Raw genomic sequence first — 27,798 nt, forward strand, 5'->3', positions numbered from 1 at the left:
AATACACAACATCAGGCAAGTAATAGCGGCCCTGGTACAATCGCACTCACTAGCTAAGGGCAATTCCCTGCTGGTGAGTTGCGATGCCGATAAGGCATTCGATCGAGTATCATGGACACACTTGTTAAGGGTATTCCACATGCAAAGACTAGGGGTGGGATTTATCACTCTTTTCAGGAATTTATACGCCTCGCCAACAGCTTATTTGACAATAAACGGCCTGAATACGTCCAGGTTTAAGTTGACCCGGGTCACCCAGCAGGGATGCCCTCTATCCCCCCTACTATTCAACCTGGCCATAGACCCACTTATCAGAATGTTTCACCTCCAAGCAGAATGGAAGGGGATACAATTTGGAGTCACAGAATTGAAGGTATCGGCATACGCCGACGACCTTCTGTTATATTTTACGAACCCACAAAAAGCTTTTCCCAGTCTTTTAACGATGTTGAGGGAATTCAAATGTATATCGGGATTCATGGTCAATAAATTAAAAACTAAGGCATTGGCATTGCATAGAGAGGCAAAAATGGGGTGGACGTATGATTTCCCATTCCTGTGGGCGGATCACCACATTACATACCTTGGGCTTGTCATAATGGTGAATCCAGCAGAACTGTATCAGGCAAACTATACACCAGTAATTAAAAAGATCTTAGCAGACTTTCGATCATGGCAGTCTTTACCTCTATCTTACATTGGAAGGTGCCAACTGGTAAAGATGATTTCCTTCCCTCGCATATTATATGTCATACAGACGCTACCATTGCTGACTAAAGATTCTGACATACAGTTACTAAACAAAGCGACCAGTAGATTTATATGGGAAGGAAAAAAGCCCCGAATCTCAATGTATAAATTCACCCAACAAACCTCATTAGGCGGTATAAATTTACCATGTATAAAGAGCTACACATTGGCAGCAAATCTTAGATATGCAACAGATTGGATACACGCAACTGAAAACTATGTCAATTTAGCCATAGAACAGGCTTTCTGTTCAGATATACCATTGACAAGTCTGTTACACATGAAGCAATCAAAATATCCAGCAAAGGCAGCAAGTAACCTGCTGTTGGTAGCAACCTGTACAGCATGGCGGCTTGCTCATACTAGAATAGGAATGTCCTCATATAACACTCCTTTTCAATCTTTATTGTATAACACTGTAACAGACTCGCCAACTCTTCAAGACAACAAATTGATCAAAAGTTATGACAAGGCAGGAATGAGATTGTTGTATCATGTTATGAATGAAAACTGTACAGCTATATTGCCATACCAGTTGTTATGTGAAAAATATGCCGATATATCGATACCCAGGTTCGTATATTTTCAATTGAGAAGTTACGTTCAGAGTGCCATGGGAAAAATACCAGCATCCGAAACTGGGAAAAATCTAGACAACCTGATAAAGAGTTCGGGCAACAGAATGATTACAACCTCATCGATATACTGTATCGACATATTAAGAAACAAATATCTGTGGAGGGAGAGAATATGGGGTTCATAAAGTGGTCAAATGACCTCCCAGGTACAACACCACAAATAATTTTAAACTCCTTTGTACGATTGAATAAAACCTTAATCTCCGCAACATACGCAGAGATGCAGTATAAATTGCTGCACCGGGCATATTATACGCCGAAAAGGAGGTGGCAGATGGGTATAACATAAGACTCAGCATGTTTTAAATGCAAAATGGCCGATGCAGACATAATGCATTGCATGTGGCAATGCCCAGAGGTTAATACCTTTTGGCAGGCAATTAGCAGCCATATAAGGAATAAATATGAGATTAACACGGCACTTACCCCAGAATGGGCCCTATGGGACATATATACCCAAATATGGGTAAGGAGCCTATCCCAGGGACAAGAAATATTCCTGGCAAAAATATTTGCCGCAGCACGAAAGACAATTCTATCTCAGTGGGTGTCAAACAATACTTTAAGTATAACTTTATTAGAACCCCGTATCTCGCACCTGTTTCAGATGGATTGGCTCGAAAATTTTTCCATCTGGTTGCCATATGTTAAAACCCTTACCCCGGTAGCAAAAGAATCCCTAAGACAAGCAATAAAATTAACTGCTTGGTACAACTCAGAGACAGTACGTCTAGGAGAACACCTCTTCTAAAATAACTGGAAAAGGAGATCGAGACTATAAATAAAACAATAATAGAGATATAAATAAATGGTCACGGCATGCTTAGAAATTTATTGGATGAAATACCTACTAAATCATGGATAATGGACAAAGCATGTATGAAATATGTAAAGAGATTTGACAAACTGATAAATGGTGGAAATGTAAGCTTCTTATATATGTTTTTATATGTTCTTGATTGACTGTATTATTATCTGTTTCATTTTATATTTACATGATAGAAAAATTTAAAAAAGGATTTAAAAAAAAAAAGAAATTGTGGGGCCTGGGACTGACAAAATAGGCAGGGCCTCCATTTCCCCTTCTTGATCTCCCAGCTTGCCTGGTGAGACCTCTGATGTCCGCATCACTGGCCATGCTGCTTAACCATTACATTGCTTCAAGGGAAATGTGAACTTTGTTTATGACAAATTATACGTAAAAGACTCTGGGCCTTATCTTCCTTTCTGTCTGGGCCAGGGACTGGAGTCCTGGCAGATCCCTCCCTGATGGCTGCCCTGCCAGGGGATAACCCCATCCCACTTCTGCTATTAGGAGGAATATCCTGATTATGGCACAGCTCCTTTACATGGTGCCTATCCCAATAAAATTGGCACCGTTGGGTGGTACAGAATGCATCATTATACATGTAATATGTCTATTATACTTCATATTATAACAATTGTTGAACTAGTGTATCTTATAATGAATTTGAGCCTTTTTTGAAAGCTGTTGGGTATAAATACATTAGCGGTTATAGTGCCTCCTCATCTTGTTTGTGCTTTGTAAATGAAAAATTAAAAACATTAATTAATTTGAATTCATTATTATTCATCTACAAATTCATTTAGATGGGATTTGGAGGAACAGATTAATCTAATTTAAATAAATAGTGGATTAGTGTGCATGTTAGCTCTTTATGATGCAGGATTGTTTAAGGAACAATTTAACAGACAAACTATGATAGTTCAGGGAATGGTTAGATAATTAAAAATATAAATTTTCATTAGGGATCAAAATGGAGTAGATTAAATTGTGATAAGAATGAGTAACCTGTCATGTCATAAAAACTAAATGCAATTAAAACTAATTAACCCAAATACACCATTATAGGGTAAATTCATGTAACGCTGCTCTTTGTCTGCTTCTGTTCTATTGTCCTTTCTAAAGTTTTTAACGATAACTTCTTCCTACATCACGCATAAAAGTATTGGGCAGCACGGATGGTGTAATGGTTAGCATTACTGCCTCACATCGCTGAGGTCATAGGTTTGATCCCACCATGGCCTTAATTGTGCGGAGCTACTATATTATCCCTGTGCTTGCGTGGGTTTCCTCTGGGTACTCCGGTTTCCTCCCACAATCCAAAAATATACTGGTAGGCTAATTGGCCCCCGACAAATTAACCCTAGAACGTCTATGTTCATCTATCTGAAACACCCTCTGGGTAATACTGTACATCACATATTGGGAAACCATGAACTAGACCGTTTGTGGGTGTACAAGTGAATTACACCAATCTGGACATGGTAATCTGTGGAGAAGAACCAATCCAGCACATCACACATGTGTCCATGTATATCAGTCCTTCTAGGAGGGACACGGTATTCCCCAGGTTTCATTTTTGTAACTTTTTCCAGGAAAGTAGTAAGCACTGTAACCAAGCATTTTATATGCAGAAACAAGAGCTGTCGCACAGAATTTAATCATCAGATAATTTAAATCAGCAGAAACTGCTTTTAGATCACACACAAAGACACTTAGCACTACCATGTAATACGGCCAGTGGTGAAAGTGGAGGGGAACAAGGTGGAACTGAGGTCCAACACCTGTAATGGTAGGTGGAAATAGTTTCACCTCCACCATGTCCCTACACAGTAATTCCAACAGAAAAATATCAATATCAATAGATAATGCAGCCACATGGCACATCCCCCTTCTTCCGGTCCTGGTGGCTCCATGGTTCTCCACCTCTCCTGATACTCACACGGGTTCACCACCTCTTCTGGATAAACCCGGCATACAGCACTCATGTGTTATATGCAGTATAATGTAACTTATACCGCATGGAGGATAGATATATGTGGACACAAATGATTGTCCACAGTGACAAGCACAGCACATATTGATAAACCTGTTTGATTAATTAGGGAGTTTAAGAGCATAAAAAGGTACTACTGTCATTTTCCAAATACTGAATATGTGCAATTCTTTGTCGGTAACATCGGTGCATACTTATGGAAAAATATGGCTAGGTCTTTATCAGCTTTTATAGGTCTTTACCGGTATGGTATCTTTTTATGCCCAATTCAAAATTGGGGCGTATTCAATCTTGGCCAGATGAAAAAAATGGCAAAGATTTGCCTATCAGTGTTCAATCACAGGCATTTTTACCCATTTTTTATTAAAGTTGACCATGCCATTTTGGTGAATCGGCATGGCCCAAAAACAGGTGCGAATTCTCCAAAACCATGTGAATTTGCGTAAGTTTTGTTGATTTATGCGGTTTTCCCCCCGATGCTAAATTTTTCATCCGGGCACAGGGATTGAATAGGGCGAGTCCAATTTGCCCAAAAAACAGGCAAAACTGCTGATTTTTCGCCTGGTGAAGATTATCCTTCGGATTGAATATGGGGTAATTTTAGTAAAATGAGAGTTCTATCTAAAATGGAATGTTACCCGTAGCAATCAAATCCACTTGGCACTCAAAGGGTTAATAATAAAGCTTCTCTTCCATATTATTATTTTTTTTGGGGGTGGGCAAGGGGTGACAAAGGGGTCACTTGGTAGGACCTGGGGGACACTGAGTGACACAATTGCTAGTATAGGCATGTCCGTGTAACCAACATCAATATCATACTGCAACGCGGCAGGCACAACAGCTGTTTGCCACATCATGTCATTCTCAGATGAAATATGGACATATTGGTGCCACTTATGTATATTAGCTACAATATGGGCACTAAAACTTTAATATTCACTATGCTAGAGTATGACTATCAAGCTACATTCACATATACTGCACTACTGATTTCTGATTGCATTAAGATATTATATAGTATATACTACTCTAGTATTCTACTGGCATATATTGGCACATAGAAAGTTGTGATCAGATGATCTCACTTCAATAGACAATTGCACATTTTTTACACTGAATGAATGAAGTGTTTATCCCTTGAATAAAATAATTTATACTTGAGTGGGCTTAACCCTGAGATTGCTTCTCACGATCAGTAACCACCTGTTATTGACTCCTCCCACTGTGTTGTGGGTGAGTACCTTGCTGCCACAACTAAGCACACTGGCACATGAGACTGCTCATTCCACGGGTTCCTATTATCAGCGCCTGTAATTGTTGTCCATCAGAGCGTGAAATATCTTACCCTTTCCCAAGACACTGCCATGTTGTTGTACATACACCTGTTTATACATGGACTAAATGACAAAGAACATTTGGGGTTATTTTGGTTGACTCTTTCTGACAAATTCCTTCTTAGATGGACAAAACCATGTGCACTGCCGGGGGAAGATGTAACTTGTGCAGAGAGAATTCGATTTGGGTGGGGTTTTACTTCAAAGTGAGAGCTATATTGCAGTGTAAAAATAAAGCAGCCAGTATTTACCCTGCACAGAAACAAAATAACTCACCCAAATCTAATTCTCTCTGCACATTTTACATCTTCCCCACCTGCAGTGCACATGGTTTTGTCCATCTAAGAAGGATTTTGTCAGAAAGTGTCAACCAAAATAACCCCCATTGTCTGCACAAAGGCTTACGCTTTAAAGATTCAAAAATATACCTAAGTCTATTTAAGGATAGATGTCACCACTACTTTTTAACTCTGGATCAAGAATAGATTTCACAGATTTGGTTAATTGCAGCAGTTCATAAAAGATGACGATACTAAAATTAAGGGGGGTATTCAGGGGCAGATTTATTAAGCTTGGAGAAGAGATAAACTGGAGATAAAGTGGAGAAAAGGTAAAAGGAGATAAAGCACCAGCCAATCAGCTCTGTTTGAAAAAGACAGTTGGGAGTTGATTGGCTGGTGCTTTATCTCCTTTTACCTTTTCTCTGCTTTATCTCCAGTTTATCTCTTCTCCAAGCTTAATAAATCTGCCCCTCAATCTCCCGCCGCTATTCCGAATGGGGGAAAAAGCAGCAGGGCTCTATTCAGTGCTGTCTTCCCCACCAGCATTGAACAGGGATCTCGGCAGAACGGGCCCGACTTTTAGGCCAGTTCTGCTAAGAATGGCTGTGGATTGTGGAGCTCCCCACCGCAGCTCGACAATCAATGGCCAAATCTTTTGTCCACGCCCACTTTTCGATGTTCGGCAGGTGGGACATTGAATCCCACCTGCTGATTTCAAGTCAAGCTGGCCGAGAATGGGACAGGGTCATGGCTGTCTGGTCAGTCATGAAACTGGTTTGAATATCCCCCTAAAATTTTTCTCTTTACCATAATTACAGATCAGCATATGGGGGTTTGGGATTCACCTGCGCTAATAGGAAAAAAAGCTGCTCAATAAAATACTTGTAAGAATGAGAAAAAAATTAGCGCTATTATATGAGAGAGGAGAGAAGGCTATAATGAATATGAGAAAATAGAAAAATAAGTAAGGAAAACTTGAGAGTAGTGGTAATATGTAAAGGGGATGAGAAGCAGAAAGGCACCTGTAAAGGAAACGGTTAATGAAGCAATGTTTACGCTCCTTTATAGGAGTGTTTGTTTAAGAAGTCCGTGGTGAGCCCTGTAGCTATCCCTTCCTCTATCCAGACGCTCGCGTTCAAGCTGCAGCGTGTGTGGAGTGGGTGGCGGTGATGTGAAAAGCCACGCCTGTCTGAGCTCCGTTGCTGCATCTTACGCAAATCTATTCGTCGCGAAATGGGAGGAAGACACCATTTGGTCTAACAACCAGTATCTGGAGAAGATAATTTTATGGAAACGATATATCGACGATATATTTTTCATCTGGGGAGGGTCTGAAGAGGAACTAGAAGGTTTCAAACAACACCTGAACAACAACTGCCTGAACCTCCAATTCACTACCACCACAAGCAAGGAGAGCATCACTTTCCTAGACCTCACAATTTCCATAGAAGACAATCATCTTACTACAGAAACTTATACAAAACCCGTCGACGGCAATAACATTATCCCTGTACAAAGCAATCATCACTCAACTTGGGTTAAAAACATCTCAATAGGCCAGTATAAAAGAATTCGTCGGAACTGCACTAACACAGACACTTTTCTAAAACAAGGACAAACAATGACTAACAATTTCATTCAAAAAGGGTATAAAGAAGAAACATTGAAAATTCAATTAGAAACAGTTTCCAAACTTGACCGCAAAACCATACTCAAATACAAAACTCAAAATAAAGAAAAAGATCAACAGAAACTTTCCTTCATCACCCAGTTTAACAGTAATCATAAAGCCTTCGAACAAATTTTACAGAAAAACTGGCATATCCTGCAATTGGATGAAGACCTAAAACCGCACCTTCAGGACAGACCACGCATCATTTACAGAAAAGCCAAGAACCTTAAGCAAGAACTAGTCACCAGTACCATCAGCCCATCTAATAAGGGAGAAGGAGCAAGAACAAATGGCTTTCATTTCTGTTTAAAGTGCAGAGCATGCAAAAATGAAGGAAAAACATCGACCAAACCTGTTACCAAGTTTGTCTCATACAGCACCAAGAAAGAGTATAAAATAAAAGAATTCATTTCTTGCGACTCAGAGGGAGTTATTTATCTCCTCCAGTGCCCCTGTGGATACCAATATATTGGTCAAACGAAACGACAGTTGAAAATAAGGACATCTGAACACATTTATAACATCAAACGAGGACTAATGACACATAGCCTCTCTAATCATTTTCTGACCTGCCATGAAAAAAACCCAAAAGGCTTATCATTTGTCGGAATCCAAAAAGTTCAACCTAGTTGGAGAGGGGGAGACCACATTAGACGTCTGAAACAAATAGAAGCTAAGTGGATCTTCGAAATGCAAAGCCTCCAACCAAAAGGCATGAATATAGATTTAGAATTGAACGCTTTTTTATAAACAAATAACTCTTAATCTTTCCTCTCTCTTTTTCCCCTTTTTTTATCTAAATCTATATCTCCCCATTTTTTCTTTCTCATATTATCCTATATACTTTTTCTTTAGTAAAAGGCACCTGTATTTAACTTTTTGAACCGCTTTAAAAAAGTTTTTCTTGTGTATTAAAACAAACATTATTTATATAGCCATCAAAAGAAAAACTTGGCTTTTTTTTATTCCCTCAAGCACAAAGCTGAGCTTGACAATGTGGTTCCCACCAATTTTTGAGTGACCACATCCGTTTTTATCAATAAAGTTTTACTATAAAAGAATGGTACTCTTTACTTAGAAGGGCGCCCATCATGGCCATCTCGGGCATTGAATGCACTAAAAAATCGGGTGCGATGCGACCGACGAGATGCCCGAGATTTCCCATTGGGAACAATGTTAAATGTCTCAATTGACCCGATTTTCCTGTTCAATGCCTCAATTGACCCAATTTTTCCATAGGAAACAATGTTAAATGGGCCACAGAGGCCAAATAGGCTCCCTGAAGTGAATAATGGCCACCCGAATTGTTAACGCCACCCCACGATCAACGTCAACCCGAAGTGTGGCGAGCGCAGCGAGCCCGCGAGGGGCGGCGGTACGCGTCCTGCGACCTTTTCATACCCCCACTATCCACGTCGGCGTGGAGTTGAGAATAGAAAGTGTGGCGAGCGCAGCGAGCCACCGAGCCCGAAGCGTGGCGAGCGCAGCGAGCCCCGCGAGGGGACGCGGATACCTTCACAGGTATCCGCGTCCCCTCGCGGGCTTCACAGCTGTCCGCGTACCCTTGCGGGGCTCACTGCGCTCGCCACGCTTCGGGCTCGGTGGCTCGCTGCGCTCGCCACACTTTCTATTCTCAACTCCACGCCGACGTGGATAGTGGGGGTATGAAAAGGTCGTAGGACGCGTACCGCCGCCACTCGCGGGCTCGCTGCGCTTGCCACGCTTCGGGTTGACGTTGATCGTGGGGTGGCGTTAACAATTCGGGTGGCCATTATACACTTCAGGGTGCCTATTTGGCCTCTGTGGCCCATTTAACATTGTTTCCTATGGAAAAATCGGGTCAATTGAGGCATTGAACAGGAAAATTGGGTCAATTGAGACATTTAACATTGTTCCTTATGGGAAATCGCGGGCATCTCGTCGGTCGCATCGCACCCGATTTTTTAGTGCATTCAATGCCCGAGATGCCCGATTTTTTACTAACGATGCCCACGATCAAAATCGTGGGCGCCGTTCTAAGTAAAGAGTACCAAAAGAATTCACAGAACCAAGCAGAAGTTATCTTGAAAAAGTGCGCTTGGCTCATGAAACGCGTTGATCCCTGCTGCACCGTGAGGAAGAGAAGACCCGACCGCTTTCACCCTGCCTCCCAGCCCAAGTCCGGCGAAGAATAACATCCAGCGAAGCCGTGACACGCTGACGCGCTGCAGCAAGGGAGCTCAGACGGACGCGGCTTTTAACATCACCGCCGCCCACTCCACACACACTGCAGCTTGAACGCGAGCGTCTGGATAGAGGTAGGGATAGCTACAGGGCTCACCACGGACTTCTTAAACAAACACTCTTATAAAGGAGCGTAAACATTGCTTCATTAACCGTTTCCTTTACAGGTGCCTTTCTGCTTCTCATCCCCTTTACTTATTACCGCTACTCTCAAGTTTTCCTTACTTATTTTTCTATTTTCTCATATTCATTATAGCCTTCTCTCCTCTCTCATATAATAGCGCTCATTTTTTTCTCATTCTTACAGATCAGCATATGTTGAATGAATATGCCATAGCTGGGCATCTACTGTACATCTGTTTTTTTTTTTTGCACCCATGTATAGGTTATTGGTTGTTATACAGTAACTAGTTAAAAGCATGTCAAAATTACGGCTGTAACAGTTTTTAGGCCGCAATCTCTCTTCCCCAACCCCAGTCCCTATCTGCTTCTACCTACAATCTCTGTCTTCACAGCTCCCTCTATCTGTAGTCAGCAAGTTTGAAACAGATCATTGTCCCTGCAAAAATTGGTTTCACTTTCTGCTATGATATCTTTTAGCACACAAATGAGTTATTTGGTCCGTTGAGTGGCCTCTAATGGTCAGTAGTGGTGAGGAGTAGTTTTCCTTTTATATTTATATATAGATGTACAGATGGAGATGGCCTGGTCTTTGCAGGGGATGGCGGCAGAATCGCCAGCCGCCATCTGATATGCGAAAGGGGACGCGCGCGCATCCCCTTCCGATGGCGCTTCCCCTGGGTCCCCGCCCCTTCCTCCGGGTCCCCGCCAGCTTGTCGGTGGTCACCCGGGGTCCCCACCGCCTCCCCGCACCCCCCCCTAACCCTGTCCGTCTCCCTGAAGCTGAGACGGACAGGGTTCCCGTCGCCCGGAAACTGAGACGCGTGTGCGTGTGAGACGCACGCGCGTCTCAGTCAGATGGAGCGCCTTGCTGCTGGCGGATCGCCAGCAGAGACAGTCTGGCGATTCGCCAGCAAGAGGGAGCCCGGCTCCATCAGTAGAACCATATACATTTAGGCACGGTTAAAAAAAAACACTCAAATGCTGTATATAACACAAATGTTTTATTCAAACTGTAAAAGTTATATTTTTACCATGTAATAAAAACTTAAAGATTTTCTAAATGATTAAGCCAATTAGTGTATAAACTGAGACAAAACATATTAGAGAATAGATATAAATATGTTTAATTATATGTAAGCTGTAGCTAAACAGAACTTTTATGTAAAATGTAATCAGTTACACAAAGTTCTGCATCATTTCAGAAACACCCATTATAAATAGACTAAATTAGATAGAAATGAAAAAGTGCATTACTTTAAAAGCTTAGCTTTTTCTTCCTGAGTAATGACCCATGTGAAATAATTGCTAATGGCAGCATCAGATTTTGACAGAATTATTTAAATGGCTGAAGTGTTATATAAAGGACTTATGCTGAACTCCTAAAGTCCCCAATGGATTTTAATTGCGCAACAATTACTGCATTTTTTATATTTATCAAAATGATTTGTCTAGAAATACAGGACAAGACTACAATAGCAAATGAGTGGGAATGTCACAAGGTACTAGAGAATGGCATAAGTCAGAAATGAATAGGTGTCTTTAAAGTAAAGCTCCATAACATTAGCCGATTGCTGCAGACACCAATACTGGTGGCAGCGAGGACCCGGCAGGGTTTTGTCATCTGCAACTGCATATATACAGTACTTGCTAATGCCGGCGGGGAAGGGAGCAATGGAGGGAGCGGGGGCCATGCTGCAGCTGCAGCATGGCTGTCAATAATGATGTTCTCCCTCATCTGTACATGCAGGAAGAGGGAGAGGGATGTGCACCTGCCACTTTTTGTGTTTCGTGAAACGTGTTTTGGATCTGTATCTCCGGCAGCGTCTTGGATCTGAATCTGTTCCAAACCACAATGCTTCAGTGTTTCGTGTTTTGGATCTAATTTAATTTTTTTTCTCCTACGCTATTATTGACCTCAATAACATTAATTTCCACTCATTACCAGCCTATCCTGAATACCTAACACCTCACAATGTTGTATTTAGGCCAAAAGGTTGCACCGAGGTAGCTGGAGGACTATGCTACACGACACAAGTAAGTGGCACAAACACTGGACTGATACGGCAAACTTAGCATCACCCCTGGACTTAGTAGTAGTAGTACGTTTATTTATTAGGCGCCGCAAAGTGTCCGCAGCGCCGTATATAGCAAACAAAAAAAAATTACAAGGTAACGTACAGGGTGTGTTGAAAGATACAGTATAAATAGGGGTATAGCTGGTCAAACTAAAATCAGCATCAGTTCAGAAGTAGGTGTCAAAATTGTCAAGGAGACTGAAGATGAAGTAGAGGAAGGGAAGAACAGGACAGGAGCACAGGTGAGGTAATGAGGTAGGGTGAGTACGTGAGGAAGGAGGGCCCTGCTCATAAGAGTTAACATACTAAAAATAGGTGGGTGGACGAACGAAATACAATAGGATAAGTAGGAACGGAGGGGAACGGAGGCAGGATAGGAGGATCAAAAGAGGTTAGGAGGAGGGATAGGCTAGTCGAAAAAAGTGGGTTTTGAGGGAGCGCTTGAAGGAGGTAAGGGAATCAGATAGCCTGATGGGTGGCGGGAGGTTGTTCCAGTGCAGGGGGGCAGCGCAAGAGAAATCTTGGACACGGGAGTGGGAGGAGGTGATTAGGTGAGAGGTCAGTCGGCGGTCAGCGATGGAGCGAAGTGGACGGGAGGGAGTGTGGATAGAGATCAGTGAAGAGAGGTAGGGAGCTGTGGAGGAGGAGAGAGCCTTGTAGGTGGTGGTGAGGATATTAAAGAGAACTCGTCATACTTGGCAGTACCCCATGAGTTATACGGCAGACTTGGTTCACCCCAGGAATTATACAGCAGATTTGGCTCACCACAGGAATTATTAGGCACAGATGGTGGCACCCCTGACCTGATACAGAACACATGGCGGCACACATGGAATTATACGGCACAGATGGCGGAACCCCTGGACTGATACAGCACACATGGAATTATACGTCACACATGGTGACACTCCTGCAGTAAAAAGAAAAAAACTTTCAATTAATAAAAGAGCAGCACCCTTGGATTGTTACAGCAGACTTAGCAGCACCCCATGCACACCTGGCTCACCCCTGGAATGGTACTGCACCCCTGGACTGATACGGCACACATAACAGCTCTTCCAGTAAAAAAAAACACCTTTTTTAATAGAAAAAAAGGGGGGGGGGTTGGCAGCTCCCCTGGACTGATACGGCACGCTGGGCAACAGCTGGACTGATACGGCACACTGGGCAGCATGTCTGGACTGATATGGGACTCTGGGCAGCCGTGCAGTAAAAATAAAAAACTTTTTTTCAGAGAGCCCCTTAGTTGTCCCCCACAGCAGTCCCATATAGCAAACCCCCTTAGTAGTGCCCCCATAATAGTACCCTTAGTAGTTGCACCTTTAGTAGTTCACCCTTAGTATAGTTTCCCCCACAGTAGTTTGCCCTTAGTATTTGTACCCTAGCCGTTGATAGTTTCCTGCTCAGTAGTTCCCCCTTAGTAAATGTATCCTTTATTTTTCCCCATCAGAAGTTGTCCCTCTAAAGCAGCCCCCATTACGTTAGACAGCCTGTTAGTTCCCCTGTAAGGTCCCCCACTCGTTTTTCCCCATTAGTTTGTCCCCCCTTGCAGCCCCCATAGCTTTCCCCTCTGCAGACAGTATGGACACATCCATGCTGTCTGAATTACACTTGCGAACTGTAGATGGCGCCGGAAGCCGGGACTTATATAGAAATCAAGTCTCACGAGAATCCGACAGCAGGAAGATGATGTTTGGCCAGAAAAATGGCGGCATGGACGCGAACAGCTCAGATGCACCTCGGATCAGGTAGGTTCAGGGGTGTTCGGATCTCTAGGATCCGAACGTGCTCATCCCTACGAACAATGTGGGGGAGCATACATCGTTAATGATACACTACACACTAGAAGACATAGTAAAAGATAGCACTTGAAAATCTTTTACTATAACCTCTAGTGTGTATGGGGCTTTACACAAAGAGGTCTAGAGAGATACCCACCAATAAGCTTCTAACTGCCATATTACAGGATGTGTTTAAAAAAATTACAGTTAAGGTGCCCACATATGGCATGATTGTCACATGTGATTTAAAATTTTTAGTTCAAATCGCATTGCGTCTAGTTCAAAATGCATTGTATTTATTTTGCCATGCAATGTGTGCTACCGCATAGTCCATATCGCAAGGCAAAAAAGTATGTGCAGGCCGGTAATTTGCAACTAGATCGCATGTACCCTGTATTTGGCTATTGAAGTGTAGTAAAATTATATGGCTCAAATCTAATAGCTCAATGGTGCCCGTGTGTGACTTTACCCACATTATGTAGCTGTTATGTTTTTGGAAAACAAAGGAAATCAAAAGATATACATTCAAATGGAATCATCAGTGCCACATTCCTACATTGGTTAAGTAAGCCCAGGATTCTTAGGTTCTACCCTATTTTAATCCTTTCTCGTTAAAAAAATAATTACATTTGTCTTTAATGTTTCATGTACGGGAATAAACTGCATATATAAGTTTATTTCCACAGGACCTAAAATGACCTAATACGGATGTTATTAACTAAACTCCCAGATCCCCAGAGAGAAGGAAAAGGTTGGGTTTCTTAGCCACGCCTCCTTGTAATGAACACTACACCAGGTGTGGAAGCGGTAAGTGACTTCACTGCACATATGCAATAAAAACATTGTTTCAAACATAATACGTTGCATTATTTTGTTTTCTTTTCATACAGTGTATACATTTCTAAACTGACATTTTTAAAAAGTATAAAATACTAAAACATGGATTATAAAAACTAATTTTAGTTTTTTTAGGTCCTAAAAATCCAAGTCCTACTTATACGGCATGGTGATACTTGCATTTTAAAATAAGCTTTGTCATGGCCAATTAATGTGTATTTATGTTACATTTGCCTATACAGTTAAGGTGCATACATACTGTACAATTTTTTTGACCAACTTTTTTGAACAATTTCGTTCACTTCGGCCATTCTGAATGAAATTGGTCAAAATATCTTTCAGTGCGTTTGCGACGAATGAAGAAGGATGATGCACATACCCGCCAGTTGTTCATCAACTGTGCATGCAGCTCAATTTGGATATATTTCAAAAAGAGCCTATAAACTGTAGCTAAATCTTTCATTTCTCATCTGTTGTCAATATCTTTCATCAACATCTTTCATCCAGGACACTGGGTTCAAGGGAAATGTCTTTCAACGAAATTGGTCAAAAAAATTGTACAGTGTGTATGCACCTTAAGTTATTATTTTTTAAATGGTTTATTTGTAATTTAACATTTTGACCTCAATTGCAGCGTAGAAACTTAACTAACCACACCATCTTCTTTTTTTCTTTACAGACACCATTTAGGTACTGTACTTTGTAAAGGTTTACTGATCTTGGGACGCTTACCATATACATGGCACTACAATGCAAGTGACTGTTTTCGCAATTGGGATGATGGAGGGGTGCAGGGGACTCCCCAAAAAGTTAATGTCACCCGCAGGTTCCTGGAAATTTGGTAAGTATGGCCTATTCATCTTCCTTTATGGACGAGTTGCACAGAAACATATATGGTTTAAGGGTCACTAATTATTAGGGGCCGGATCGGCTTTCTATTAATTAGCAAACTTCAAAAGTTGTACGTTTCCATTTATTTGCCTGTGGGAGCCAACACCATTCTCAAATGCAGATGGTTCCTATAGCCCCTCCTCTTCCTCCTTTGGTAAGGAAGTCAGGGGTTGAGTAGAGTTATCCTATTGGATCCCTCTGCAGCCTCCAGACTGTGTGCATGCATGAACTCAGGAACAGTAAGTTACAGTGCTACTTGCCTAGCAGTGTTAAGCTAGGTACACACTCTGGGATGTGTATCCAACCTGGCATTGCTGCTGATGGATCCTGGCATGCATCAAGTACATATATATTTGCCAAAGCCAGGTATGACAATGGGGGCCACATAACATGTTGCATTTTGTAGAAGTGGGGGACATGTCTGTGTTCCCAGTTTTATGAGTCTTGGGAACAGTTACTTTTTAGAGAAGCTGCCCCATACTGAATTGCTCCGATATTTAAATATACACCACTGCAACTCTGTCCCATGAAGATTAATACTGCCCCTTAGAAACAGCTGTGATCTTCAAATGGTTGAACCTCAGTTTTATTACTCTTATTCCCTTGCCTTGAGTGACATTTTTTAGTTTGTTTCTGTGTTCAATTGTCTTTGAATGGTTGTTGCTTCTTTACCCTTTATTTGATTAAATTCGTTACCCCATTTTTTTTAACCCCTTACCGACGCAGCCTGTTTTTGCCTTCCTGACAGAGGCCTTTTTTTTCAAATCTGACATGTATCACTTAAGTGGGGATAACTTTTTTTTGCTTTTACTTATCCCAGTGATTTTGAGATTGTTTTCTCGTGACACATTGTACTTTAAGTTAGTGGTGAATTTTGGTCGATACAGTCTTTTTTTTTTGTGAAAAATACCAAAATGTCGTAAAAAAATTGAACATTTTGCAATTTGCAAAATGTTAAATTTTCTGCTTGTGAGACAAATAATCATACCACTCAAAATAGTTCATAACTAACAAAGATCATATGTCTACTTTATGTTTTATTCATTATTTCAAACTCCTTTTATTTTTTTTGGACACTAGGGGGCAGCAGAGTCAAAATTATACACCTAACCCAGTAAACGCTGCTTTTGGCTGTTCACGTTTGAACAGCCAATCGCAGCGATCTCTGAGGGGGGGGCATCGGTGCCCCCCCTGGGCAATGAGGGAAGATGTCTGCTGTCAGGGACAGCAGACATCGTCCCTCTGTCACCGCGTCTATAGACGCGGCGGCAGTTTAAAGTCATGACGTACATTTACGTCATGTGTCGGGAAGTACATCCCGACCATGACGTAAATGTACGTCAAATGTCGGGAAGGGGTTAATAGTTTAAAAAAATGTCAATAAAATTTCTACATATAAAAATGACACTATGCTATACTATGAATTCTGCGACAATAAAATTTATTTATAACTCAGTTAAAAGTTGTTTTGAAGTAAACACAGACATGAAAACTCGAGATTGAACATTGACAGTATACTGAAATTCATTGCTCTCAATCATGAATATTGTAAACACTCCTAGGCACACAGGATGTTCCCTGTGCTCTCTAATGATCTGTCCCTGCTTAGAATTTAGAATCCTTTAATTCAGCCAGATGACAAATGACTTTCCTTGACAAAGGACATTTTATTGTTCAGAAACAGCTCGCCGTTAGACCAAACGGCTCACTGAGTGATAGTGGTATCACATTTATAAATGTGAATATAGATTGGATGAGGAATACAGCAGAAACAAATTAGTAATATATCCCTGTTGAACAGTGTGAGAGATGAGCAGAGATGAATAATTCTATTAGGACTCAGACTGGACTGTAATTAGCTCTTATGATTCAGAGTCTGGATTTTTCTAAAACTGGCTCAATGTACAGAGAAAATGTAGTATGACCAATAGTATTCTAGTGGGGATATTGATTTTTTTTTGTTTGTTTTTTGTTTGTTTATAATAACGCATTATGGGCTAAAAGTAAGAATTTTTTATCTTCAAAAAATATATATTGTCATTGTTGAACTCTTCTACAAGCAAGATGATAGACAGAGAGAGAGAGAGAGAGAGAGAGTCTGAAACAATGATTGAATCGCTAGCATTGTTATTTAGAAAATGTAGGGCAGGGGTAGCCAACTCCAGTCCTCGAGAGCTACCAACAGTTCACATTTTCAGCCCACCCAGCAGGTGCACTCATTACTCATTGGTACATTTTAAAAGATCCACAGGTGGAGGTAAATACTTCACTTGTGATTCTGTGAGAAGACCTGGAAAATATTAACTGTTGGTAGCTCTTGAGGACTGGAGATGGCTACGACTGATGTAGAGGCTACTGTCCCAGCATGTGTCACAGCTAACAGGTCCTACCGGTCCATGCACTCCATATTGGACTCTACCAGCTGGGCTCTGTGTCACCAACGGTTGACAGGTAGGAGCAGTCAGGGTGAATGTACAACATCTAAAAGCATGGGTAAACTCTTATAGAAACTATAAACATGTTCCAATATTTTCTTTCATTACAGGTGCCACTAAATTTCAGGACTCATTTGTTTTTTTTGTTTTTTACTAATTATTTGCACATTGAGCTGTTTTATATTGTACAATAGCGCGGTGTACATCTTTAATGCGTACTGGGCTCATGCACATTAATGAAAAGGTGTTCCTAATGTTAAACCTGCCTGGAAACATCCAATCATTATGGAAAGATATTTGGGGGCCAATTAAGATTTGCTCGTAACATAGAAACATAGAATTTGACGGCAGATAAGAACCACTTGGCCCATCTAGTCTGCACCTTTTTTTAAACATGTTACCTCAAACCATATTTGATCCTTATTTTTTTGTAAGGATATCAATATGCTTATCCCAAGCATGTTTAAATTGTACTACTGTATTTGCGTCTACCACCTCTGATGGTAGGCTATTCCACTTATCTACTACTCTTTCTGTGAAGTAATGGGCCGAATTTAGCCCCTTCCCCGATGTTTGGGGTTTGCGCATGCGTGATTATACACATGTGCAAACCCTAGGAGCGAACGGCTTTGGCAAGTTTCACACTTGCTGGGCCGTCCACTCCAGAGGAGGCGGACAGCGAGCTGGAGCAGGGGAACGGCCAGCATTTTATGGGCATCCCCATGAAAACTGTAGGCATTCTCCTGGGAACGCAGGCGGGTCGATGCCTGCTCAGGGCGGGTGGCTGATTTCACATGAAGTCAGCGCCCTCCCACTTTTTGGCAATTTGCAGCAGAAATAAAAGTCAGTTTAGACTGACTTATTATCGAAGGGGATAAAAATCATTCGACGACCATCAAATGATTTCTCTTTCCTTCGTACCAATGTGAGGGGATGTGTTCTCGTACACATCTCCTCGCATGTTAGCAAGGGGGTTGTGAGGGGCAGGCGTTTGGTGAGACGGCGGGTAGCGTATACTCAAAGCTTAGCGAACAGGTTTTTATCAGGCCCTGGTTAGTGCCTGATCATTATAAGCAGTATGTGATTGCTATAAAAACAAAAATTTGATGGCTACCCGCCGTCTCGCCAAACGCCTGCTCCTCACAACTGTCCACATCCCCTTGCTAACATGCGAGGGGATGTGTACGAGAACACATAAAAATGTTATTTATCCATTTATATCTCTGTAGTGTTTTTAGTTACTGCATAGTGTATGATTGACTAGTTTTCTGAAAATCGCTCCATATTATTCTCATTTACCTTTGCTTTCATCTTTCTCCCATCCTTACACCTTTACCCCTCGTGCCTTTTCTAACTTCAAAGCAAGACATCGCTGAATCCTAGGAACATAAAGTGATGCTTGTCAAATCTTCTAGCAGTGATGGAACAGTGCATATTATCTCTCTCAAATGATTGGTGATCCTTTAATTCCACCAGACACATTTCCTCCCACATATTAGTGTAGCGCTTATTATACTACATACAGTGACAAAATATATCCGTCTTACATCAGAGAAGAGAGCACTCATTTGTACACAAGCCGATTTCTGGAGGCTCCTTCACTACTTACATTTCAATTTATATATTTTTTACTCTGAATTTAATTAGAGTATTTAGCCAACACTCTCCAAATACAATAAACCTATTTTCTTTATGACTTTTTGAAATACATTGATTTTTTTTCTTGGTGCTTCGGCTAAAGATAAATGCGTACAGTACTTTGAAAATATAAGTCATGGGTATAAAGATATCATTATTTTTCTTTGACAGAATAAATCTAGCGGGAGTCGATTGTCTCCTAAGATGGATGTTTATATGCTTCCAGTGAAAAAAAAAAAGTACAAAAAAACTTTTATCATAATATATTGTAAGATGAAAAGACAGACATGTAGCATAATGTCTTCAACTAAATTCATTTGTACATTTTGCTGAGATTTCAATCAGGTTTTTTTTCCTGTGGAAGGCAGGATACACAATGTGCACGAGTGTAGATTTACATAATAATACAGGAATGCTTTGTAGAATGCTATATGTTTAGTTTTTGTTAGAAGCTTTAAGTAAAGACCACAACAAAAATGATCTATAAAAATAGAAGATTTCTTTGAACTGTATTAAGAATTAAGAGCATATTGGGTTATGAAATGGCTCTTAGGTGCCCATACAGGGTGCGATGATCGCACCCATTATGGGCTGGGTTCGCGTCACATGAATTTTGCATGTGATTTGCGTGCAATGCAATGTGATCAGCAGGCAGTACAAAAAGTATGTGCAGCACTTTTTGTACTGTGCGATGAGATGCCTTCGCACCGTGTATGGGCACCTTTAAGGGGTATTCACATGCTGCGATTTTGCTTGCAATTTAATCCCAATTTGATTAGGATCGAATCAGGATAAAAACAAGTGGAAAGCAAAACGCATTAGATTTGGACTATATCGTCTTGCCTGCACAGTCTATTTTTCTATTTGATTCTGATGCCGCGGGGCACTCGGGATCTATTCGGTATCAATTTTTAGGTCATGTAAAAAATCTTAGGGGGGTTTTCTAGAATATTTTTAGACTATTTTACAGTAAGTGGCACGTTTGCCAGGGTTTAGAAACATATTTGGTAAGCCATGATACATAATCAGTTAAAACATTTCTGAAAGGTTGTAGAGGTATTCTTTAGTCTGTATTTTCTGTTCTTTTGAACTCTGTACATTGGCTGCATTTGCACGGTCCTCCATCAAAGTCATAGGAAGCCCCAAGTGCAAGTTTACTGGAAAAATAGACATGACACCTGAAAATACAAATGCACAATACAAGAAAAAGAGTAAATTGTGGATGAAAAAGACTACAAATTGTTATTTAATATGTACACTCATAAGTTTACATACCCTAGCAGAATTTGTGATTTTCTGGCCATTTGTCAGAGAATATGAATGATAACTCACAAACTTTTCTTTCACTCATGGTTCGTGGTTGGGTGAACCAGTTGTCAAACAACTGCGTTTATTCTTTTTAAATCATAATGACAACAGAAAGTACCCAAATGACCCTGATCAAAAGTTTACATACCCCATTTATTAATACCGTTTATTGCCCTTTTTAACATCAGTGACAGCATCAAGTCTTTTGTGGTAGTTGTGGATGAGGCTCTTTATTTTCTCAGACGGTAAAGCTGCCCATTCTTCTTGGCAAAAAGCCTCCAGTTTCTGTAAATTCTTGGGCTGTCTTGCATGAACTGCACATTTGTAATATCCCCAGAGTGGTTTAATGATATTAATGTCAGGAGACTGAGATGGCCATTCCAGAACCTTCACTTTATTCTGCTGTAGCCAATGACAGGTCGACTTGGCCTTGTGTTTTGGATCATTGTCATGTTGGAACGTCCAAGCACGTCCCATGCACAGCTTCTGGGCTGATGAGTTCAAAATTTCCTGCAGTATTTTTTGATAACATGCTGCATTCATCTTGACATCAATTTTTACCAAGTTTCCAGTGCCATTCCTCCAGTGCTCACACATTCCCAAAACATCAACGATCCACCTCTGTGTTTCACAGTAGAAATGGTGTACCTTTCATCATAGGCCTTGTTGACTCCTCTTCAAATGTAACGTTTATGGTTGTGACCAAAAAGTTCAATTTTGGTCTCATCACTCCAATTGACTTTGTTCCAGAAGTTTTGAGGCTTGTCTCTGTGCTGTGAGTAGTGTAAGCAGGATGCTTTGTGGCATTTGCGTAGTAATAGCTTTCTTCTGGCGACTCGACAATGCAGCTCATTTTTCTTCAAATGCCTCCTTATTGTGCATCTTGAACAAATTTCCTGGCAGTTGTGGCTGAAATTTTTGTTGGTCTGCCTGACTGTAATTAGAGGTTGAACACTGCTGATTGGCATTCTCAATTGCTTGGATATCTTTGTATATCCCTTTCCTGTTTTATACAGTTCAATTACATTTCCCCACAGATCCTTTGACAATTCTTTTGCTTTCCCCAAGAATCCAGACACTTCAGTGCAGCACTGGATGAAAGATGCAAGGGTCTTCCAGGAGTCCAGAAACTCACTGACCTTTTATACACACACACACACTTATTACAAGCAAACAGCTCACAGGTGAGGGTGGTTACCTTTAGTAGCCATTCAAACCAGTTTGTGTCAACTTGTGTGCATGTTATCATGCCAAAATCTCCAGGGTATGTAAACTTTTGATCAGGGTCATTTGGGTAGTTTCTGTTGTCATGATGATTTAAAAAGAGTAAATACAGTTGTTTGACAATAAATTGCTTCACCCAACCACTAACCATGAGTGAAAGAAAAGTTTCTGAGTTATCATTCATATTCTCTGTCAAATTGCCAGAAAATCACAAATTCTTCTAGGGTATGTAAACTTTTGAGCACAACTATAAGTGTAACCAGTGGTGTTAATTATTTGATTTACATATCATATATACTGTATGTTAATTCATGATAAGGGTTCCTGGATAAAGAATATATTCAGGCTTACATTTGGTTGTAACCTTTAGGGTCATACAAGACATAAATTGAAATCCCCTACGTCTACCTGTCATTGGCATCAAAGGCATTTAGTGAGTTTTACCTTATATGATTTAGCAGTAGATAAGCTCTCTGCTTACCAGGAAAAAAAGAGAAAAGTAGGAACAGCGCTGTACTGAATATATAAAAATATTTAATAAAAAATTGCAATTTTACATATTATCACAGTCAATTTTAGACAGACAAGACTTACACACATATAACACAGAGAACTCCCCCTTATATAACTGGTGCTGGTTAGACTTTGTTAGTTCAGTATGCAATTGCGGTTTTCTTGCTCATATACAGAGCCAGTTAGTAGGTTGATACTTCTCCTGAGGAAGCCGCTGAAAGGACTGTAAGGCGGAGAAATGCATTGAGAGGGGACACTAAGGCTGCCAATAACATCGGGCTGATAATTGATTCTCGGATATGACCTAGTGCTAAAGGTCGGAGAAATTCACCATTGCCTACAAGCCATACTTGACCCCAGGATTACAAAATAGGTACTGTATACCACGTTAAATGTGCACATTTCTGTGGGGACTGAACTCAGTACTAGCCTACTAACTGGCTCTGTATGTCAGGCGCCGCCGTCCGGGATGCCCAGCACCCGGACGGACGGCGAGTGCGGGGGCTAGCGGGGAGCCTGGTGACGCGGCCGAGCAGCATCCCAGGTCCCCGTCGGAAGCCGGGCGGCGGGGCGTTGCTAGGCAACGTCCCCGAACTTCCGCCCAGCTTAGGCCGCGTCTGACGTCACGGATGGCGTCAGACGCAGCAGGGCGTCGGGGCGTTGCTAGGCAACGGCCCCGAACGTCCTCCCGGCGCGCCTGCGTCACAGAGGCGCCTAGTTCAAATAAATAGCCGGCGTCTGCTGGGCACAGACGCCGGTTATAGCGTTAATACCTGTGCCGGTCCCTGGAGCCTGGACTTGCTGCCAGTGCTCTGCGCTTCAGTGTGGTTCTTCCGAGCTTCCTGCTGTCGTTCCTGCATTCCTTGTTCCGGTGTCATCCACTTCCTGTGTCCTGGTTCCTGGCGTCCTGTGTCTTCTCCATCTGCGGATCTTCTGGTGGCCTCGGCGGCTCCGTGTCATTTCAGCCGGCGGTACCATCTTGCCTACGTGGACTCCTCGGGTGCCCTACCAGGGGTCACGTAAGTGCTCCAGTGGAGCCTGGTTCTTTTCTGTACTCTTATGGTGCCCGCCGTGGCCATATCCTTCTGTGCGTCCGCAGTCTCTTCTGTATTATTCATCAGTGTCCTCGTCTCTGTACTTCATCCCGTCTCTTGTCATCAGATTTGCTGTAGGTAGGGGTGTTCCCCTTTCTCTTCTGTGCCCGGTTTTGGGGAACTTCTTCCTTCTGGGTCCAGTTCTGTGTTCCCCGTCCTACAGGTGTTTGCGACTCGGTCGCACTGTCCCGTCATTGGCCCAGTGCCGGCTAGCTAGGGGTTTGGGATTAGATAGGTCCGATAGTCAGTCATTCCTCTTGAGATCACCCCTGGCGATTGCTTCCCCCTTGTCTACACATAACACCTGGCTGCATCGGGGTCTGAGCTGGCTTAACCGGCTCATTCGAACGCGGCGGCTACAGACGAAGCCTAGCATCACCGCAGGGGCATTCCATCTGCCCGGGGGACTCAACAGAGTCAGCATAGGGTTTTGCCGTGGCCGTTCTAATCAGCGGTCCCGGCCACAGGTTCACACCTGACCACTTTCCTCCCGTTACCCAGGGTTACGTGGTGCCTCGCCAGGCAGCGTGACTCTGAACAGTCTGTACCTCCCCCTAGTAGTGTCACGCGGTGCCTCGCCAGGCAGCGTGACACCAGAGGTCATAACACTGTATATGAGCAAGAAAACCGCAATTGCATACTGAACTAACAAAGTCTAACCAGCACCAGTTATATAAGGGGGAGTTCTCTGTGTTATATGTGTGTAAGTCTTGTCTGTCTTAAATTGACTGTGATAATATGTAAAATTGCAATTTTTAATTAAATATTTTTATATATTCAGTACAGCGCTGTTCCTACTTTTCTCTTTTTTTCCTTGTGCATATACTGTGAGGGGTTTTGGTAATCCCCCTTAAGGTTCAGCAGCAGTACATTCAATATATTCAATCAGTATATTCAATCAGCGCTCAATATCAGCCTTTGGTGTTTTGTTGTTTCTCTGCTTACCACCCACTCACTTTACCTGAACTACCTACATGTTTACTTCTGGACACTGCAGCTCAAAGTGACTTTAATTATTCCATCACCACACAAACCAGTCTTCATAAGATTCTTTTACATAGCCACAGCTGCGCTCCCCACCACCCTACCTCATCCCCATCAGAGACCACTGCGGTCACCTGCTATTGGACATAAGTCCCATTGAGGGACCTATGGTTTTAAGGGTTCCCTTCAGATACCCTTAAGCCCCACACTAAGGCCAGGTAGAGTGATACCTCACTGGCCTATTCCTGTGAGTCAACCAGGACTTGACATTTGCACGTCAAATTCGTTAATAATTATTATTAATCAATAAACTACAGCTTACTTTTACATCATTGATTAATTTCTTCATTATTGATCTTTCATATTAGTGATTCACATTTACATACTGCCACTATAACCACGCAAGGGCGAGCACTAAGTATATTCTTTCTCTTCAATTAAACCCACAGGGTATTTGGACATACCCCATACGCAACAGCTCCCCATACACCCACATACCCACCATTGGTCTCTATAATCAATGGTGACATCTGAAACGCGTTCTGATGTGAGCGCTATTGCCACTTGTCTCACTCAGTAGATATTTAGCCACATTCCAATGCAAAAGCAAAGCATTATGGGTTAATTCTAGACAAAAGATTTATCTGTCCAATATGTCTGATGGGAACAAAAATCTGGCAATGTACAGTATGGGAGCATATGGCAAACAACCATTAGCTCCCAAATGTTGGAAAATGAACAAATAAGATTGTTTGGATAAATGTGTTAAATCAGGTGGTCTATTTTTCCAATGTTTGGAAGCAAAAGTTCTATTCTCAAATGTTCCCATACATTACCAGATTTTGATCCCCACCAGACAGACTGGACAGATATAAAGGGGGAATTTAATAGTATGAGAGATTCAGAAAGTGAGAGATTTGGTAAGAAATATCCAGATTTTTTTTTTTAAAGCAGCAATCATTTACACTGCAAAATCAATGATTTCTGCAGTGTAAATGATTGCCGCCTTAAAAAAACTGGAGATTTCTTACCAAATCGCTCCCTTTCTGAATCTCTCATACTATTACATTTTGCTCACAATGTACACAGAGGAGATAAGGTGCGCTGCTATCAGCAACTGGTAAGAGGTTTGTCAGGCCTCACTGTGAAAAATAAACGCGGGAAAACAATATGGAGGATACCAGCGCTGGCTGATAGAAATACTCAGTAGATATATATTTGTAAATACACATAAAATTAATAACATAGACAGGAACAGTATCTTATAAACTAAATAAACAGATTTAATGTAGCAATATACAATCCAAGATAAATGTTCCAAATAGCCACTTAAGCAGTATATATTACCTGGTGACTATGGGGTTTATTCTAGTTCATTCTTTCTGACAAAATCCTTCTTAGATGGACAAAACCATGTGCACTGCAGGGGGGGCAGATGTAACATGTGCAGATTTTGTTTATGTGCAGGGAAAATACTGACTGCTTTATTTTACACTGCAATATAGATCTCACTTTGAAGAAAAACCCCACCCAAATCTAATTCTCTCTGCACAAGTTACATCTGCCCCAACCGCAGTGCACATGGTTTTGTCCATCTAAGAAGGATTTTGTCAGAAAGAATGAACTAGAATAACCCCCTATGGGAGTTCCGCAATAAATGGAGCATATTATGTTGTTTTCATATTGGTGCTCCTGGAAAATCAAAAGGGTGCAAGTAGCTGGGTTGATTATAGAAGATAGCTGGTGGGGATGCCCCCATGAGGGATCCAAAGGTATCCAGATGGAGATATTGAAGCATCTAAAATATGTCCAGGGGATTACCAGCAGCCTGTAGGAGAGTTTGTAGTGGCAGTCTGTGATACAAGAACAGTATGGGCTCAACTTAACATGTTTCTCTGGATGTAGACCTTTCCAGTTTCATCAGGAGTAAGTATGCGATTTCTCAAAAGAGACTCCATATAAAGCCATTGCTAAATTGTATTATTCGGACAACCTGTGTTGGTTCAGATTGCATTCAGAAGACTGTTCTAAACATAACTAAAAAAAATAATTAAAATATGCACAATCCCACATGTCACTGTGTGGAATAGTATACATTAGAAATTGATATAAATATACAGAAGAAACTGACCTGTATTGTGTTGTATAGATTACTACAATCCAAATAAGGATTCTGCTGTTGGATAGAATGGGTCATGTGTAATGTGCACGATCATGTACCCTGAAAGCAGATAAAATGTTAATCTATAGTGTCCATATTCTGTAAATTCTAATGTCGGGCAGGGGGATTTGGGCATCGCCATACTAGCCAACGCTCAGATATCTACTCACCATATTCCACCTGGGAAAGTGAATTTTCTGCCCACGCAAAGGTGATCAATCTGCATGATTTAAAACAAAAAGAGTATGAAGTCCCAAGGCGCAGCCAGTCCCTGCAGCCACAGATCAGAAAGGGGGACTGCAAAGGAATCCCCACTGGTGCGGACTTTGGAGGAAAAGCAGAAGTGTTGGCGCTGGACTTGTTTGTCACTGTGATTATAAGGTCAGTTGTCCCTCGTAGTGGTTTTCAATACATATGGATGTGTAAAGAAAGATAATTTGTGTGTGTGTGTATGTGTAAATAACACAATATCCTTTAACATTCTAATGTATAGGTGATGGAGGGTTGGTCCAATTATTTGTACCAAACTCACTCTAATGGGAGTAAAGATGTGTATATAAAGGTTTCCTTGTGGGACCAGCTCGTGTAGAATACAGGACTTCTTAGTACCAAGAAATTAAGATTCAAGTACTTCTAATGTGTACCGTACTCACTCTCATAACAGATGTTATAAACATATAATGGTTTCTTTATCAAACTTTCAGCAAAGGGTGCGTTAAGTACTTAGCATGGTGATGTGCAAGAACAAGGAAATCACTAATTACCCTAGGGAATTAGTAAACGGTCATATGGATGCGTACTGTACTCACTCAATAGAGGACGGGTTAAAAAGCATAGCGGTTTCTTTCATAATCCATATCCTTCATATCATCCTCATGTTGAGTCTCCCAAATATACGAAGGCGAAAAAAAAAAGGAATGGGTGATTCTTAGTAAAATCCAAAATATTTAATTATACAATAAAAGAAAGATAAAAATGTCAGCATTCACCTGAGAAGCCACATTGGCCAATAGCCACAATCACATGGGAAGCCAA

This window comes from Crinia signifera, chromosome 9 (genome assembly GCF_055691185.1).
Source record: "Crinia signifera chromosome 9, ASM5569118v1, whole genome shotgun sequence".
Lineage (NCBI taxonomy): Eukaryota > Metazoa > Chordata > Amphibia > Anura > Myobatrachidae > Crinia > Crinia signifera.